Source organism: Macaca mulatta, chromosome 5, assembly GCF_049350105.2.
Source record: "Macaca mulatta isolate MMU2019108-1 chromosome 5, T2T-MMU8v2.0, whole genome shotgun sequence".
NCBI classification, from domain to species: domain Eukaryota; kingdom Metazoa; phylum Chordata; class Mammalia; order Primates; family Cercopithecidae; genus Macaca; species Macaca mulatta.
The window spans coordinates 38,215,431-38,235,721 of NC_133410.1; the positions used below are offsets into that span (position 1 = coordinate 38,215,431).

Consider the following 20,291-nt stretch of genomic DNA (forward strand, 5'->3'; position numbering starts at 1 on the left):
ATACACCGTATGCTCCCAGTTTTTCTTAGGTAGATTCAGTACATTTTAGCTTATCAGAGATAAGACTTTTTTTTTTTGACATGAATTAACAATAACTATTCCATTTAAATATTTCTATTTTATTATTTTTATTTATTTATTTTGAGTCAGGATCTTGCTCTGTCGCCCAGGCTAGAATGCAGTGGTGTAATTATAGCTCACTGCAGCCTTGGCCTCCCAGGCTCAGGCAATTCTCCCAACTCAGCCTCCAGAGTAACTGTGACTGCAGGGGCATGCCACCATGCCCAGCCAATTTTTAAAAAATTATTTGTAGAGACAGGGAACCACAGTGCCCAGCAACATTTCTCTTTTAAACTTGTGAACATTCCCTATTAACTCTCAGAGAACAGGTGTCTTTATAAAGAAGTGCTTGGAATCTCAGCATTTTAACCATTCTCTATTCTGGGGAATTTTTTATGGACAAGCCTTAGATTCTTTTGAATCCATCTGTTCCAAAATAGAGACTCAAGTCAATTGCATGGAGTTGAACAGGTTATGAAAACTTTGAACAGTATCTCTGTATCAGTTTCCTAGGGATGTTGTAACAAATTACCACAACCTTGGTAATTTAAAACAAGAGAAATTCATTCTCTCACAGTTTTGAAGGCCAGAAGTCCAACACCAGTTTCCATAGTCAGAAATTGAGAGGTCTACATGATTGTACTACCTCTGGAGGTTCTAGGGAAGAATCTGTTCCTTGGCCCTCTGGTGGATGCTGGCATTCCTTGGCTTGTGGCCACATCACTCTAATCTCTGTCTCCATAGTCATATTGCTTTCTCCTCTGTGTCTCTGTTTTCTACTTTTCTGTTGTGTGAAATCGCCCTCTGCCTCTCTTATATAAAGACATTCGTGATTGGATTTAGGGCCCACAAGGCTAATCCAGGATAATCTTCACATCTCAAGACCTTTAATTTAGTCACACCTGTAAAGACCCTTTTTCCTTATAAGGTAACATTGACAGGTTTCCAGAATTAGCACCTCATATCTTTAGACGGCCATTATTCAGCCTACCACAACCCCTAAAGATGAAATTTAACAAGATGACATCATAATTTTTACTTTCGTCTGAAGACATACATCAGATACGGAAATTATGGTATAATAGAAATAATACTGAGTTCAGAAACAAAAGACAAACACTCTAGGCTGGATGCGATGGCTCACACCTGTAATCCCAGTCCTTTTGGAGGCAGAGGTGGGCAGCTTGCTTGAGCTCAGGAGTTTGAGATCAGCCTGGGCAACATGGCCACCCCATCTCTACAAAAAATACAAAAATTAGATTAGCATCGTGTTGTACTCCTGTAGTCCTTACTACTCAGGAGGCTGAGGTAGAAGGATAACTTGAGCCTGGGGGTTGAGGCTGCAGTGAGCCATGATCACACTACTGCATTTCAGCTTGGGCAACAAAGGGAGACCGTGTCTGAAAATGAGAAAAAAGATTCCAGTGCTATATCTGTCATTAGTCAAGATACTTAGATAATTTACTTAATCTCCACGAGTCTAGTTTTCTTACTAGCAAAACAGAGATAAGCCTGCTAATCTCATGGGGTTATAGCAACATCAAATTGTATAGTACATATGAAAACACTTTTGAAATTTGTACAAATATATGTCATTTAAAATGCAAATCCAGGCCAGGCGCCATGGCTCATGCCTATAATCCCAGTGCTTTGGGAGGCCGAGGCAGTTGGATCACTTGAGGTCAGGAGTTCGAGACCAGCCTGGTCAACATGGTGAAACCTCATCTCTACTAAAAATACAAAACTTAGCCAGGCATGGCGGTGGGCACCCATAGTCCCAGCAACTCAGGAGGCCGAGGCGGGAGAATTGCTTGAGCCTGGGAGGCAGAGGTTGCAGTGAGTGGAGATCGTGCCACTGCACTCCAACCTGGGCGGCAGAGTGAGACTCCATCTCAAATAAATAAATAAATAAATAAGATGCCAACCTATATTCCACAGTAAAAATTTTAAATTAATCTTACCTTTAGGACAGAATTATCTATTATTTAATTCACAAAAATAATCAAAGCTTACTGTGTAAACATTGGGAATTCCTATTTAGCAGTAATGATCAACTAAGGAATAAGCAACCTATCTTTCAGAAATTGCCCAGTCTGATAGTCCTTTGTTAGCATGAGAAAACAACTGACCACTTTGAGAGGCCAAGGCGGGCTGATCACGAGGTTAGGAGATCGCGACCATCCTGGCTAACACGGTGAAACCCCGTCTCCACCAAAAATACACACATAAAAAATTAGCTGGGCATGGTGGCGGGTGCCTGTAGTCCCAGCTACTCGCGAGGCTGAGGCAGGAGAAAGGCGTGAACCCGGGAGGCGGAGCTTGCAGTGAACTAAGATCGCGCCAATGTACTCCAGCCTGGCGACAGAGCGAGACTCCGTCTTAAAAAAGAAAAGAAAAGAAAAGAAAAGAAAAGAAAAGAAAAGAAACACAACTGACATGGTTAATTCCACCTTTATGTAGCATCTTCACCATTTCTCATATAATCATATGGGGCAAAATATATTTTTAAGATTTCTAAATAATATGGAGCACAATGAAAGAACTACTTCATTTTTTTGAATAATTTCCCCTACTCATATGCCTTGCTTCAAACTTGAAAAAAGTCAAGCTCATGATTGATATTAAAGCATTTGTCAAATGTGTATAATTTGTATTTTGATAGTAATCCCATAAGTGTTTAATTACTGGTGATTTTTGTTATTATTTAATAAATTAATGGCTCATTTACTAGGCTTCTATATTTGAAATTGCTTCTATAATAATTCACATTTAATTTCCAGCTATACAAAATTTACTCAAATACACAATTTCATTATGTCTTAATATATTTATTTATTTTATTTTAAGATGGAGTTTTGCTCTTGCTACCCAGGCTGGAGTGCAATGGCATGATCTCGGCTCACTGCAACCTCTGCCTCCTGGGTTCAAGCAATTCTCCTGCCTCACCCTCCTGAACAGCTAGGATTACAGGCATGCACCACCACGTCTGGCTAATTTTGTATTTTTAGTGGAGACAGGGTTTCTTCATGTTTGTCAGGCTGGTCTCGAACTCCTGACCTCAGGTGATCCGCCCACCTCCACCTCCCAAAGTGCTGGGATCTTAATATATTTATAATCAAAGTTGTAATCAGATTGTAACTATAATTTTAAAAATTGCCTTCACTAATAATGCCCCAGGAAGGATATGGAAATGCACCATCTGATGGAACTCTATAATCTTTATCTTTTCTAATATCACTAAAATACATGAAAAACTGATATCTTGCCATTTTTCCATTTTCCTCACTGGCACTTTTCATTTTATGAAACTTTCAACTTCAATTTATATTGCTATGATATGACCTAGAAGAGAGATAGAGAAATTTTTACTGTCAATATTGCAGTCTTCTTATTCAATAAGTGACCAACTGAGCTTTCTAGAATTGATGACAGATCCTTTATATTCAGCTATGGGGTAATTTCATGATGATTTTTAAACCTCAGCTTTAAATAATTCAATTGGAAAAGAAATAAATAGAAGACACATCCTTCCCCAGTATAATTTTAAGAAATAAATAAATTCTACTCAATCATTTTTGCTATCAGGTGGACTATATTCTCATCTCCATAAACAAGGATTTATGAATTTAACTCCTGCCTTAATACTGCTGAGAGTCAACATCTAAATGCTCACTCTCAGAGATGGAAATGCATTCCAGAATTACTCCAGTACTAAGACTGCAACCTCTCAGAGGAAGTACATAGAATACTAAACAGAATTGGAAAAATACATGGCACTATAGGACAAATGCTCAAGTCAATTATTTTCTCTTTTTAAAGAAAAAGCAACAGTAAGATTAAAGAAACATCTACTACCTTTTTTTAAACTTTTATTATAAAAATATATTATACACACATATATAAAATGTATTGTGCCAGTTAAATAATAATAACTAATACCCATGTACCTATCACCCAGATTAAGAAACAGATTACCAATTTATTTGAAGCACCCCATCTCTTCTCACCCCTACACTATAGCATAGTTTAGAAATATATACATATATATAGAATATACTGTATATATTCTGTGATTTGCTTTTACTTTGCTTAATATGTTTTAGTCATGTTGATACATAGAGCTGTAGTTAATTATATATGGTATTCTTATGAATGAATATACTATAATTTATTCATTCTTCTGTCAGTGAACATTTGTGTTGTTCCATTTTTTGCTTTATGAATAATGTTGCTGTGAACTGAAACTCTCATACATTGCTGGTAGAAATGTAAAAGAGTATAATCATTCTGGAAAACAGATTTTCTTATGAGTTAAAGATATACTTACCATATGACCCAAAAATTCCACCCCTAGAAATTTACACAAGAGAAATAAAAACATATGTCCACACAAAGACCTTTACATGAATTTTCGTAGCAGCTTTTCTACTTATAATAGCCAAGGACTGGAAACAATTCAAATGTCTAAAAACTAGTGAATATATAAACAACTCTTGCTATATTCATGTAATGGGATACCACTCAGCAACAAAAAGGAACAAACTACAAGCAACAACATGGATGAATCTCAAAGGCATTATAAAGAGGCCAAAATCAAGTGGCTATATATTGTATGATTCCACTTACATGAAATTCAAGAAAATGGAAAACTGCATTGGCAGTAGGAAAAGGGCTCTTCTGTAATGGAGCTTTGTAATGTATGATTTGGCTTTGTGTCCCCCCTTAAATCTCCTCTTGAATTGTAATCCCCAGATGCTGAGGGAGGGACCTGGTGGGAGATGACCGGATTGTGGGGTAGTTTCCCCCAGGCTATTCTTGGGATAATGAGTGAGTTCTCACAAGATCTGATGGTTTTATAACAGCCTCTTCCCCCTTCACTCTCCCTTCTGTTTCCTGCTGCCTTGTGAAGAGGTGACTTCTTCCTCTTCAGCTTTCACCATGATTGTAAATTTCCTGAGGCCTCCCCAGCCATGCAGAACTGGGAGTCAATTAAACTTCTTTCCTTTATAAATTACCCAGTCTCAGATAGTATCTTTATAGCAGTGTGAAAACGGACTAATACAAGCAATAAGAAACTTTTAGGAGTGAAAGAAAGTGTTGTATCCTAATTGTGGTGCTAGGTACACTGGTATGTATATTTGTCAAAACTCATCAAACTATACACTTAAAATGGGAGCATTTTACTGTATGTAAATTGTATGGCAGTAAGGTTGATGTTAAAATAATGCTACTCTGAATATTGATGAACATGTCTTTAGTGTACACTAAGGGTTTAATTACTGGGTGTTTAGTGTTTCTTCAGTTTTACTAGAAAATGCCATATCATTATACAAAAAATGGTTTGTATCAATTTATATTCCCACCTGCAGTGTATAAAATTTTTTTTTTTTTTTTTTTGAGTCAGACTCTCACTCTGTTGCCAGGCTAGAGTGCAGTGGCACAATCTCGTCTCACTGCAACCTCCGCCTCCCAGGTTCAAGCGATTCTCTTGCCTTGGCCTCCTGAGTAGCTGGGATTACAGGCATCTGCCGCCATGCCTGGCTAATTTTTGTATTTTTAGTAGAGATGAAGTTTCACCATATTGGCCAGGCTGGTATCTCCAACTCCTGACTGCAAGTTATCCGCCCACCTTGACCTCCAAAAGTGTTGGGATTACAGGCATGAACCACTGCCTGGCAGTTCTTTCTTTTTGACACATATTCTGACCAATGCTTTTCAGGTTTTTCCAATTTGGTGAGTGTTAAATAGAATCTCATCATGGTTTTAATGTATATTTTCCAAATTTTCTCTATTGTTTCTAATTTTTGATTTTTTGTTAGGTTGTCTTTTTATTTAATTAATGTTTAGAAGTTCTTTATGTTTTCTGCTTAAAATTTCAATACATTATCTAAATTTTTTATCAGGATATATTCTCACAGTCAGTACCTTATCTATTTTCTTTATGATCTTTTAGTTAAGGGGAGCTCTTAATGTAGTGAATTTATCGACCACTTTCTTTATAATTTGAGCTTTGTGTCTGAAGTCCTTCTTCCTTAAAGTTAAAAAGATCTTTACCTATATTTTCTTCTAAAAGTTGTTTTTAAAGTTTTACCTTTCACATTTCATTTCTTAATGTATGGAATGGCTGGGCACAGTGGCTCATGGCTGTAATCCTAGTCCTTTGGGAGGCCAAGGTGGGTGAGTCACTTGAGTCCAGGAGCTTGAAACCAGCCTGGCCAACATGGCAAAACCCCATCTCTACAAAAAATACAAAATAATAATAATAATAATAATAATTAGCCAGGCGTTGTAGTGCATGCCTGTAGTCCCAAGTACTACAGAGGCTGAAGTAGGAGGATTGCTTGAGCCCAGGAGGTTGAGGCTGTGGTGAGCCATGATCATATCACTGCACTCCAGACTGGGTGACAGAGCAAGACCCTGTCTCAAAAAGAAAAAATTAACAACATAGAATTGTATATAGTATGATGTGTGGATCCAAATTTGTTTTTTCTTTATGTATAACCAATTATACTAGCATTTATTGAGTAGTCTATCTTTTCTTATCTGTAATGACACTTCTGTTATATAAAGCTTCCAGGTACATATAAGCACGTTTCTGAGTTCTCAATTTTGTTCCATTAGTCCACTTTTCCATCTTTGCAAAGATACCATGCTGACAAACTACTTTTCCTTTATTAAAGCTCTTATATCTGAGAGGAAAAAGTCCCCTTGCTTTGTTATTTTTCTTCAGAAGTATCTTAGCAATTTTTGGCCCTTCGCTCATTTCAATAAATTTTAAAAGCAGCTTGTTAAGTTCGGTAAAGAACCCAGTTGTACTTTTGACTTGCTTCTAGAAATCAGCTGGAGAAGAAAGATATGAAACTGAATCCCTCCTATCATTCATTTCTTCTTTTCTTTTTATTTACTTATTTATCTTTTTTATTTTTTTATTTTCATTTTTTGAAATGGAGTCTTGCTCTGTCAACAGGCTGGAGTGCAGTGGTGCGGTCTTGTCTAACTGCATAACTGCAACCTCTGCCTCCCGAGTTCAAACAATTCTCCTGCCTTAGCCTCCCTGCGCACCACCACATCCAGCTAATTTTTTTGCTATTTTTTAGTAGAGACGGGGTTTCACCATGTTGGCCAGGATGGTCTCAATCTCCTGACCTCGTGATCCGTCTGCCTCGGCCTCCCAAAGTGCTGAAATTACAGGCGTGAACCACTGCGCCCAGCCCTTTCTCTCTATTTATATAGAGTTCTTTGGTTTCTTTGATATCTTTCCATAAAGTTTCTAAATTTTCTCCATTATGATCTTATATATTATTAGATTAATATCAGTTAGATTTCCTCCTAGGTGCCTTGCTTTTTGTTGCTGTTGCCAATAGTATCTTTCAGGAAATGTGTTTTCTGTCTGTTGGTGGTATATGGAAATACAACTGACTTTTAAATATCAGTCTTATTTTTTGCCATTTTATTAAACTTTTTTATTAACTTTAATTTTTGTAGCTTTTGGGCTTTCTATGCAAATATGCATATTGACTGCAAATAATGTAACTTTACTTCTTACTTTCCAATCTTCAAACTTTTTATTTCTTATACTTGTCTTACTGCAATGTCAAGGATGTCCAGTACCATGTTGATTAGAAATTATGAGAGTGGGCATTCTTGCCTGCTCCTGATTTTAAGAATACTTACAATGTGTCATCATTGAGAATATTTCTTATAACTATTTTAGATGCCCTTTATCAATTTAAGCAAATTCTCTTTTAGTCCTAGTTTGCTGGGAATTTTTAGTTATAAGGACTATTGAATATAATTGAATCCTCTTTCAACAATTAAGATGATTATTTAGTATTTCTTCTTTGATCTGTTAATGTAGTGAATTACATTATAAGATTTTTTTAATGCTAACTTCATCTTGTACTCCAGTAATAAATCTAATTTGATCATTTTTCTACATTGCTGCTTGTGCATTCTTAATGTTTTGTTTCAAAGTTCTATATCTATATTTATAAGTGAGATTGGCTTGTAAATTTTTCTTTTTGTCTCATTTTTGTTGAGTTTGAGTAACGAGATATACTAGCCTTAAAAAATAAGTTGAATACCAAGAGGCACTCTTAAAACCAGACAAATACATGGAAACTCAACAACTTGCTCCTGAATGAAATCAAAAAATTCTTTCAAACAAATGAAAATAGAGAAACAATCTACTAAAACATCCAGGTTACGACAAAAGCAATGTTAAGAGAAAAGTTTATAGTGCTAATTCCTATATCAAGAAGATAAATCTTAAATTAACAAGCTAACCATACACCTAGAGGAACTAAAACATAAGAACAAACTAGGCCGGGCGCGGTGGCTCACGCCTGTAATCCCAGCACTTTGGGAGGCCGAGGCGGGCGGATCACAAGGTCAGGAGATCGAGACCACGGTGAAACCCCGTCTCTACTAAAAATACAAAAAATTAGCCGGGCGCGGTTGTGGGCGCCTGTAGTCCCAGCTACTCGAGAGGCTGAGGCAGGAGAATGGCGTGAACCCGGGAGGCGGAGCTTGCAGTGAGCCGAGATCGCGCCACCGCACTCCAGCCTGGGCAACAGCGTGAGACTCCGTCTCAAAAAAAAAAAAAAAAGAACAAACTAAACCCTAAGCTATCAGAAACAAAGAAATAACTAAAATCAGTGTAGACAAAATGAAATTGAGGCCCCAAAAAACTATACAGAGGTTCAATGAAACAAAAGTTGTTTTTTGAAAGGATAAACAAGATTAATAGACTGCTAGCTAGATTAATAAAGAAAAAGAGAAGATCCAAATAACCATGATCAGAAATGACAAAGGTAACATTACAACTAATCACACAGAAATACAAAAGACCCTCAGAGACTGCTATCTCTATGCATACAAACCAGAAAATCTAGAGGAAAATGGATAAATTCCTGGAAACACACAACCTCCCAAGACTGAACCAGGAAGGAACAAAAATTTCAAACAGACCAATAATGAATAAGGAAATTGAATCAGTAATAAAAAACCTACCAGCCCAGAACAGCCCTGGACCAAATGAATTCACAGCCAATTTCCACCAGACATAAAAGAAACAGCTGCTACCAATCCTACTGAAATTATTCCAAAAAATTAAAGAGAAAGGATTCTTCCCTAATTTATTTTATGAAACCAGTATCATCCTGATACCAAAATCTAGCAAAGACACAACAAAAAAAGAAAACTATAGGCTAATATCCTTGATGAACATAGATGCAAAAATCCTCAGCAAAATATTAGCAAACCAAATCCAACAGCACATCAAAAAATTAATTCACCACAGTCAAGTGGGCTTTGTTCCTGGGATGCAAGGATATTTCAACATATTCAACTCAATATATGTGATTTACCCCATAAACAGAAATAAAAACAAAATCCATATGATCATCCCAATAGATGCAGAAAAAGCATTCAATAAAATCCAACATTTTTTCATGATAAAAACCCTCAACAAACTAGACATTGAAGGAACACACCTCAAAATAATAAGAGCCGTCTATGACAAGCCTACAACCAACATTGTACTGACTGGGCAAAAGTTGGAAGTTCTGCCCCCAAGAACAGGAACAAGACAAAGATATCAGCTCTCACCACTCCTGTTCAACATAGTACTGGAAGTCCTAGCCAGGGCAAACAAGCAAGAGAGAAATAAAAGGAATCCAAATAGGAAAAGAGGAAGTCAAGTTATCTCTCTTCATTGACGATATGATTATATACCCAGAAAACCCTAAAATTCCGTGAAAAGACTCCTAGACCTAATGATTTGAGCAAAGTCTCAGGATACAAAATCAACATACAAAAATCAGCAGCATTTCTATACACCAATAACATTCAAGCTGAGAATCAAATGAAGAATGCAATCCCATTTAAAATAACCATAAAAAAACATGAAATAAAACACTTAGGAATACATCTAACCAAGGAAATGAAAGATCTCTACAAGGAGAACTACAAAACACTGCTGAAAGAAATCATAGATAACACAAACAAATAGAAAAGCATTTCATGCTCATGGATTGGAATAATCAATATCATTAAAGCGTCCATACTGCCCAAAGCAATCTACAGATTCAACACTATTCTTATCAAATTACCAATGTCACTTTTCAGAATTAGAGAAAACTATTCTAAAATTCATATGAACCACCCCCCCCAACACAAACACACAAAATAGCCCAAATAGCCAAAGCAATCCTAAGCAAAAAGAACAAAGCCAGAAGCATCACGTCTTCCAACTTCAAACTATACTACAAGGCTAGAGGAACAAAAACAGCATGGCAATGGTACAAAAACATTAATAGACACATAGACTAGTGCAACAGCATAGAGATCCCTGAAATAAAGCTGCACACCTACAACCAACTGATCTTTGATGAAGCTGACAAAAATAAACACTGGGGAAAGGTTACTCTATTCAACAAATGCTGTGGAGAAAACTGGCTAACCATAGGCAAAGAATGAAACTGAACCGTTTTCACTATATACAAAAATTAACTAAAGATAGATTAAAGATCTAAATGTAAGACTACAAACTATAAAAATCCTAAAAGAAAACCTAGGAAATACTTTTCTAGATATGAACTTAGGCAAATAAATTATGAATAAGTCCTCAAAAGCAAATGCAACAAAAACAAAAATTGACAATTGGAACCTTATTAAACTAAAGGATTTCTTCACTGCAAAATAAACTATCAACAGGGTAAACAACCAACCTACAGAATGGAAGAAAATATTTGTAAACTATGGATCTTACAAAGGGCTAATACACAAAATCTATAAGGAACTGAAACAAACCAACAAGAAAAAACCAACCCCATTAAAAAGTGGGCAAAGTACATGAACAGACACTTCTCAAAAGAAGACATCCAAGCAGCCAACAAATATATTAAAAAATGCTCAACATCACTAATTATTACAGACATACAAATCAAAACCACAATGAGATACCATTTCACACTAGTCAGAATGACATTATTTAAAAAATCAAAAAATCACAGACATTCACAAGGTTGCAAAGAAAAGGGAAGTTTATATGCTGTTAGTGGAAATATGAATTAGTTCAGGTCCTGTGGAAAGCAGTTTGGAGATTTCTGAAAAAACTGAAAATGGAAATTATCATTTGACCAAGTAATTTTATTACTGGGAATATATCTAAAAGAAGATAAACTGTTCTACCAAAAAGACACCTTCACTCATACGTTTATCACAGCACTACTCACAGTAGCAAAGACATGGAATCAATCCATCAGTGGTAGGTTGAATCAAGAAAATATGGGCCGGGCATGGTGGCTCATGCCTCTAATCCCAGCACTTTGGGAGGCCAAGGCAGGTGGATCACAAGGTCAGGAGTTCAAGACCAGTCTGGCCAAGACGGTGAAATCCCATCTCTACCAAAAATACAAAAATTAGCCAGGTGTGGTGGCATGCACCTGTAATCCCAGCTACTCGGGAGGCTGAGGCAGAGAATTGCTTAAACCCACGAGGCGGAAGTTGCAGTGAGCCGAGATCACACCACTGCACTCCAGCCTGGACAACAAAGCGAGACTCCATCTCAAAAATAATAACAATAAAAGAAAATATGGTACATATACACCATGGAATACTATTCAGTCATAAAAAAGACTGAAATCATGTCCTTTGCAGCAACATGGTTGCAGCTGAAGGCCATTATCCTGAGCAAATTAATGCAGAAACAGAAAAACAAATACCACATGTTCTCATTTATAAGTGGTAGCTAAACATTGGGTACACACAGACACAAAGATGGGCTCAACAGACACTGGGTATTCCCAAAGTGGGGAGGCAGGGAAGGAGGCAAGGGCTTAAAAACTACCTATTGGGTAATATGTTCACCACTTGGGCAATGGGATCATTAGAAACCCAAATCTCAGCATCACGCAATACACCCAATAACAAACCTGCACATGTACCCTCTGAATCTAAAATTTAAAAATTATACAGTACTTAAAAAGATATTAATGAAATACATTACATCAGTGGGTCTAAAACAATATGAACTACATCTAGATGCTTAAAAAGCACTTAATAAATATCCAATTTATTTGCAAATTATTATAAATCCTCTTTGCAAAAGAGAAATATTCTTACATTATAAAATCTGTCTCAGAGCAAATTATCAATATATTATAGCACTAAGGATACGGATGTAAATATATTTTAGTGGTGAAACACTATAAATATTTATGTCAAAGTTATGAAAAAGCAAGAAATTTTCCCTATAAATATTTGCCAGGAAAATCTGCCAATGCAATTAGGAGGAAACATTGATTAGAAATAGGTGGAGAAGGCCAGGCATGGTGGCTCACACCTGTAATCCTAGCACTTTGGGAGGCCGAGGCAGGCGGATCACCTGAGGTCAGGAGTTTGAGACCAGCCTGGCCAACATGGTGAAACCTGGTCTCTAGTAAAAATACAAAAATAGGCCAGGAGTGGTGGCTCACGCCTGTAATCCTAGCACTTTGGGAGGCTAAGGCGGGTGGATCACTTGAGTTCAGGAGTTTGAGATCAGCCTGGCTAACATGGTGAAACCTCATCTCTACTAAAAATACAAAAATTAGCCAGGTGTGGGGCAGGTGCCTGTAATCCCAGCAACTCAGGAGACTGAGGCAGGAGGATGGCGTGAACCTGGGAGGTGGAGGTTGCAGTGAGCCAAGATCATGCCACTGCACTCCAGCCTGGGTGACAGAGCAAGACTCTGTCTCAAAGAAAAAAAAAAAACTAGCCAGGCATGGTGGTAAGTGCCTGTAATCCCAGCTGCTTGGGAGGCTGAGTCAGGAGAATTGCTTGAACCGGGGAGGCAGACATTGCAGTGAGCCGAGATCACGCCACTGTACTCCAGCCTGGGCAACAGATTGAGACTGTGTCTCAAAAAAAAAAAAAAAAAAGAAAGGAAAAAAGAAAGAAAGAAGTGAAGGAAACAATGCTTGGAAGTGTTGGAAAAGAGTAGTATGAGGCTGGGCATGGTGGCTTACGCCTGTAATCCTAGCACTCTGGAAGGCTACTGTGGGTGGGTCTCTTGAGCTCAGGAGTTCAAGACCAGTCTGGGCAACAAAGTGAGACCTCGTCTCTACAAAGAAATACAAAAATCAGCTGGGCGTGGTGGCACATGCCTGTGGTCCCAGCTATTCAGGAAGCTGAGGTGGGAGGATGGTTTAAGCCTGCAAGGCAGAGGTTGCAGTGAGCAGAGATCTCACCAACTGCACTCCAGCCTAGGCGACAGAGCCAGAATCTGTCTCAAAAAAAAAAAAAAAAAAAGTAGTATGACATAATTGGTTTATTTATTTATTGAGACAGAGTCTTGCTCTGTCGCTAGGCTGGAGTGCAGTGGCATGATTTCAGCTCACTGCAACCTCCACCTTCTGGATTCAAGCGATTTCCCCTGCCTCAGCCTCCCGAGTAGCTGGGACTATAGGCACGTCCCACTATGCCCGGCTGATTTTTTGTATTTTAATAGAGACAGGGGTTTCACCATGTTGGCCAGGATGGTCTCGATCTCCTGACCTCATGATCAGCCCACCTCAGCCTCCCAAAGTGCTGGGATTACAGTCGTGAGCCACTGCGCCAGTTCAATTGTTATTATTTACAGACAAAATTATGTATTTAGAAAAGCTAAAACAGCCAACTGAAAAATGGTAAAAATTAAGAGGATATATCTGTAATATAGATATACCTATACATTTCACTATGTAAGGTTATTCATCCAAAGGTTTAAATACTGTCAAACACCTATATTTTATAATTGTAGTGTAATGTAAATATATAGGCCATGGTCTGCAACTTAGTTTCTATAAAGGGTCATTTAGTAAATGTTTTAGGCTTTGTGGGTCATATGATCTATGTTGCACCTACACAGTTCTCACCTTATAGAATGAAAACAGCCACAAAAAATTTATGTAAAAATGAATACAGCTGCATTACAATAAAACTTTATTTATGGATACTAAACTTCAAGTTTAATATAATTTTTATGTCATAAAATATTCTTTATTTCCCAACCATTTTAAACAAAAGAGGCTGTAAAAGACCATAGTTTACTGACCCCTGAATAAACTATAAGTGATGTTATCACAAGTCATTCTGCCATGTATTATGACATCAAAAACAGCACTGTCAAAATCCATATCACGTCATGAAGAATTTCATAAACTTAATGGAAGAAAGATTATTGACTAACAGATATATAGGCAGGAAGATAATTTTGAATGTAAAGGTTAGGAAAGGCAGGTAGAAGACATTGAGGGGTTTAATGAACAAATGAAATCATCTTCTCCAGCTTCTGTAGATAGAATCACAATAAATTCTGATGTTGCTTTTGTCACACCCCTATGAAAAAATCAGCAAGAGACAGGTGTGGTAGCTCATGTCTGTAATCCCAGAGCTTTGGGAGGCTGAGGCGGGCAGATCACTTGAGGTCAAGAGCTCGAGGCCAGCCTGGCCAACATGGTGAAACCCTGTCTCTACTAAAAATACAAAAATTAGCCAGGCATGGTGGTGCGTGCCTATAATCCAGTTACTCAGGAGGCTGAGGCAGGAGAATCACTTGAACCCAGGAGGCTAAGGTTGCAGTGAGCCGAGATTGTACCATTGCACTACAGCCTGGGCAACAAACCGAGACTCCATCTCAACAACAACAACCACAAAAAATCAGCAAGAATTTCCCAGTAAATAAAATTTTCATCTTTTTGTTTAAAAAGAAATAAATGTCTCCTCTTTTTTATGTTTTGAAAAAATTTACATAAAATTGCATTTATTTGTTTGGTCTGTTTCTTGAAAGTCTGGCAGAGCTTGCCTGAAAAATCATCTGAAACTAGTGTGAAAATCATCTGAAACAGAGAAGATTAAACCATGGAATGAGTTTCTTTAAATTGTTGTAAAACTCTTGGGCTTTCCGTTGCTTCCTAAGTTTCCTAGATATGTGTCTTTGTGTTTCAAATTTATTGACATAAATTATTCACAATATCCTCTTATTATATATTTAATTTTGCTATGTCTATAGTTATACCCCTTTTTCATTTCTAACATTAGTTACTTGTACCTTGTCTCGTTTTTTTTATTATTCAGTTTTGGCAGGCAGAATAAATGTCCCTATCTTAATTCCTGGAACCTGTCAATATAGTATATAACATGGCAAAGTAGAATTAAGGCAGAAGATAGAATTCAGGTTGTTAATCAGCTGATCTTAAAATAAGAAAATTGTCCTGGATTATCTGGGTGGACCCAATGTAATCATGAATGTGGAATTGGGTAGCAGAAGAGTCAATGTCAGAGTGATACAATATGAGAAAGACTCAACAGGCCATTGCTGACTTTGAAGATGGAAGGAGGCCATGAGCCAAGGAATTCAGACAGCTTCCAGAAGCTGGAAACAGCCAGAAAATGGATTGCCTTCTAGAGCCTCACAAAGGAACACAATCTTACTTATACCTTGATTTTAGCCCGGGGATACCTCTGTTGAATGTCTAACCTACACTGTGAGACAATACATTTGTGTTGTTTTAAGCCACTAAGTTTATGATCATTTGTTATAGCAGCCCTAAGAAACTAACTGATATGGTTTGGCAGTATCCCCACCTAAATCTCGTCTTGATTTGTAGCTCTCATAATTCCCTCTAGTGGAAGATAACTGAATCATGGGGCGGTTTCTCCCACACTGTTCTCATGGTAATGAATAAGTCTCGTGAGATCTGATGGTTTTATAAGGGGAAATCCCCTTTTGCTTGGCACTCATTCCTTCTTTGCCTGCCACCAAGTAAGATGTCCTTCTGCCTTCCACCATGATTGTGAGGCCTCCCCAGCTACGTGGAACTATGAGTCCATTAAACCTCTTTTTTTTTCTTATAAATGATATATGTCTTCATCAGCAGCATGAAAATGGACTAATACACTAACATATGAATCTTTCCAGTGGTTTGTGCATACAATTAGTCCTTTAAAATAACCAACTTGGCCAGGTGCAGTGGCTCACGCCTGTAATCCCAGCACTTTGGGAGGCCAAGGCAGGTGGATCACGAGGTCAGGAGATCAAGACTAGCCTGGCCAACATGGTGAAACCACGTCTCTACTAAAATACAAAAAATTAGCCTGGCATGGTGGTGTAAGCCTGTAGTCCCAGCTACTTGGGAGGCTGAGGCAGGAGAATTGCTTGAACCTAGAAGGCAGAGGTTGCCGTGAGCTGAGATCGAGTCACTGTACTCCAGCCTGGGCAGCAGAGTGAGACTGCGTCTAAAGAAAAAAAAAAGAAAGAACCAACTTGTGATTTTATTGATCCTTTCTATATCTATTCTTTTAAGTTCATTGACTTTTGCTCCTGTGTTTATTATTTCCTGCCTTTACTTTCTGGGTTTATCTTATTGTTCTTTTTCTGATGTTTTATGTATAAGCATTTAAAGTTATATGTTTTGGTAATATTGCATAAGTTTAAACAGATAGTATTTTTTAATCATTCAGTTACTAGTATTTTCTAATTTCCATTATAACTTGTTCTCAACTATAGGTTATTTAGAAGTGAATTTTTTAAATTTCCAAATATGTTACCTATTTTAACTTTCTTTTTGTTCCTAGAATCTAATTTAATTTCATTTAGTCAGAGATGTATATTAAAAATTGCTTGAAATGTATTGAGGCTTGTTTTTATAGTCTGGTATTGTATTAGTCTATTCTCACACTGCTAATAAAGACATACCCAAGACTGGGTAAATTATAAAGGAAAAAAGTTTAATGGACTTAAGTTCCACATGGCTGGGGAGGTCTCACAATCATGGCAAAAGGTGAAGGAAGAGTAAAGAGATGTCTTACATGGTGGCAGGGAAGTGAGCTTGTGCAGGGGAACTCCCATTTATAAAACCATCAGATCTCATGAGACTTATTCACTATCACAAGACACAGTATGGGGGAACCACTCCTATGATTCAATAACCTCCACCTGGTCCCACCCTTGACAAGTGAGGATTATTACAATTCAAGGTGAGATTTGGGTGGGGACACTGCCAAACCATATCAAGTATGTATTTTTATTCCCTGAAAAGAATATGTGTTCCAGAGGTTGAGTTCAATATTCTAAATATGTCCATTAGATAAAACTAGCTATTTGAATTGTTTGAACTGTCTATATTCTTATTCTTCACCTGGTTGTATTTTATAACTGGGAAGTATGTTTAAAATCTCCCACTAAATATTGGATTTATAACTGTCTTTAAAGCTATCGTGGTTGGGGCATATAAATTTAGAATTGATGCATATTCTTGTGAATTGAAACTTCTATCCATATATCCTGACCTTCTTTATTGCTGGTAATGATGTTAATCTTAAAATCTTACATTAATACAATGGCATGTGCTTTCTTCAGTTACTATTTGTTCCATATATTTTTCTCATCTTTTCACTTTTATCTTAACGCTTTAGATAGGTCTCTTTTAAATGGCATATTTCTGGAAATTGCTTTTTAAATCTAGTTTGATAATTTTTTCATCTTTTTACCTGGATGGATTTGCCCACTTACATTTACTGGGATCATTGGTATATTTAGATTTAATTATACCATATTATTAATGCTTCCTATTTGTACCACGCTTTCTATTGTTTCTTGCCTTTCTGGCTGATAAATTGATTCAGTGATTTTTTTTTTCTCATTCCATTATTTTTCACTTTAGTTATGTGAGGTTAGATACTATATTTCTATTATTTTAGTAGTTACCATCGTAATTTTTAACATGCATTCTTAAAGCCTAAAGTCAATCAACAGTAACGCCTTCTCAAACAATACAAGGGTCTTAGAATACTTTAACTCAGATCATCTGCTTCCTGACTTAAATGCTACTTTTACACAGCATTTTAGTTCTATCTTGTTTTTTCACTGACATACAAATTAGTTGAGTTTTTAAATTTTATGCAACTAATATTTTCAGGATTTGTTTAGATTTAGTCACACGTTTATAATTGTTGTTGAGGTTTTCTTCCTTGCCATTTCTTCTTGCATCTCTGCCCTTCCTTCTGGGATTACATTCCTTCTCCTAAAGCTAATTCTTTAGAAGTTCTTTCACTGAGGGTCCGATGATTGTAAATTCTGTGTTGTTTATCTGAAAATATACATCTCACCAACTCTAGATCAACAATAATTTTGCTTCAGCACTTTGCAGGCATTTTTCACTGCCTTCTGATTTTCATTGTTGTTTTCAAGAGGTGAGCTATCAGACTATTGTTCCTTTAAACTTTTTAAAGACAATCTGCACTCATCCCTGGTTATTTTAAGATATCTTGGCCGGGCGCAGTGGCTCACGCCTGTAATCCCAAGATATTCTAATTTGGAATTCTTTTTTTTTTTTTTTTTGAGACAGAGTCTCACTCTGTCACCAGGCTGGAATGCAGTGGCACAATCTCGGCTCACTGCAACCTCTACCTCCCAGGTTCGAGCGATTCTCCTGCCTTAGCCTCCCAAGTAGCTGGGACTACAGGCTGATGCCACCACGCCCAGCTAAATTTTGTATTTTTAGTAGAGATGGGGCTTCACCATGTTGGCCAGGATGTTCTCAATCTCTTGACCTCATGATCTGCCCACCTTGGCCTCCCCAAAGTGCTGAGATTACAGGTGTTAGCCACCGCACCCAGCCTAATTTTGAATTTTTTGAGGAGGATCACTTGAGCCCAGGAGTTTGGGACCAGCCTGGGCAACATAGTGAGACCTCATCTCTACGAAAAAAAATTTAAAAATTAGCCAGTGTGGTGACCCACACTTGTAGTCTTAGATATTCAAGGGGCTGAGGTGGGAGGATCGCTTGAGCCTAGGAGGTCAAAAATGCAGTGAGCCATACTGCACTTCAGCCTGGGCAACATAGTGAGACCCTGTCTCAAAAAAAAAGGGAAAAAAGAAATGTCTCTTCAGTGTCCTTTGCCCATTTTTTAATCAGGTTATTTTCTTGCTGTTGAGTTGTCTGAGTTCCTTATATATTTTGGATATTAAATCCTTATCATATATATGGTTTGCAAATGTTTTCTCTCATTCTATAGACTTCTTTTCACTCAGTTGTTTCCTTTGCTATGCAGAAGATTTTTAGTTTAATACAATCTCATTTATGTATTTCTGCTTTTATTGCCTGTTTTATGGATCATAACCGAAAAAATAATTGCCCAGACCAATGTCATAGATCTTTTTCCCTATGTTTTCTTCTAGTAGTTTTATAGTTTAGGTCTTCAAGTCTTTAATCCATTTTGAGTTGGGTTTTGTACATGGTGTGAAATGAGTCTGATTACATTCTCCTGTGCTTACTTATACTTTTTGATTTTATGTATTGAAACAAACTATTTTCTATTTTATATTTCATAATTCCAATATCTGAATTCCTTGAAGATCCAATTCTGCTGTTTGTTGTTTCTGTTGATTCTTGTCCATTGAGTTTGTCCAATAGCTATTGTTCCTTGGAATTTCACTTTGGGAGATTATTTGAGGAATGGTGTAAAGATGTTTTCCTCCAGAGAGGATTGGTGTTTTCCTCTGATGGGTGTCTAATGGCACCATTAACCCAAAGTGACTTTAACTATGTTCCTGGACTGGACTTTTCACACCTCACAGGTAATGATCCTCAACATCCTACTTATGGCCAGCTGTGTTTACAAACTCTCAAAGGACTCTTCTTCCTTTCTCCACCCATAGCCAAAGTGAAGACAGACAAGTTTCCTCAAAACCAGACATAATTTGTCCTAGGTTACTGTTTTATGGAGCATATCACTTTATAGTATCTCAGTCATATCTCAGTCTTAGACTTTGCCTTCTGTCTCCTGACATATGACCCAGTGAAACTGAAATTCCAGGCCACCAGAGATTTGCAGATGCTCCCGAGGCACTAATTTGTTCACTCTTGCTTACCCATATGTATTTATAATTCCTACTCATTTTCTGCCTCCAAGGAGTCTTATTTTCTCAACAGTTCAACTCTACATTTCTAAAGTTTTAAATACATTGTATTACACATTTTTAGATATTTTGTGCCAGGAGTATTTTTCAGGGTATGACTGCAAGAAAAGAAATCTCAACCATCCATTGACCTCTACAAATAAGTGAAAACTTACATTAAAATCTTCATTATTTGACAGATAATAGGTGCACCAGAGGCTACTCTAGGTCAACTCATATTTTCCCAAGGCCTCATTAACTAGTTGTCAGGGAACTTTGAAAGAAATGTAGATTATTTCTTTGACTA

General features: G+C 37.2%; 1 protein-coding gene across 5 annotated transcripts in view; it reads right to left on the reverse strand.

The window, feature by feature from the left end:
• Positions 1-20,291, reverse strand: part of TMEM156 (transmembrane protein 156) — a 62,317-nt gene that overhangs the window by 32,337 nt on the left and 9,689 nt on the right.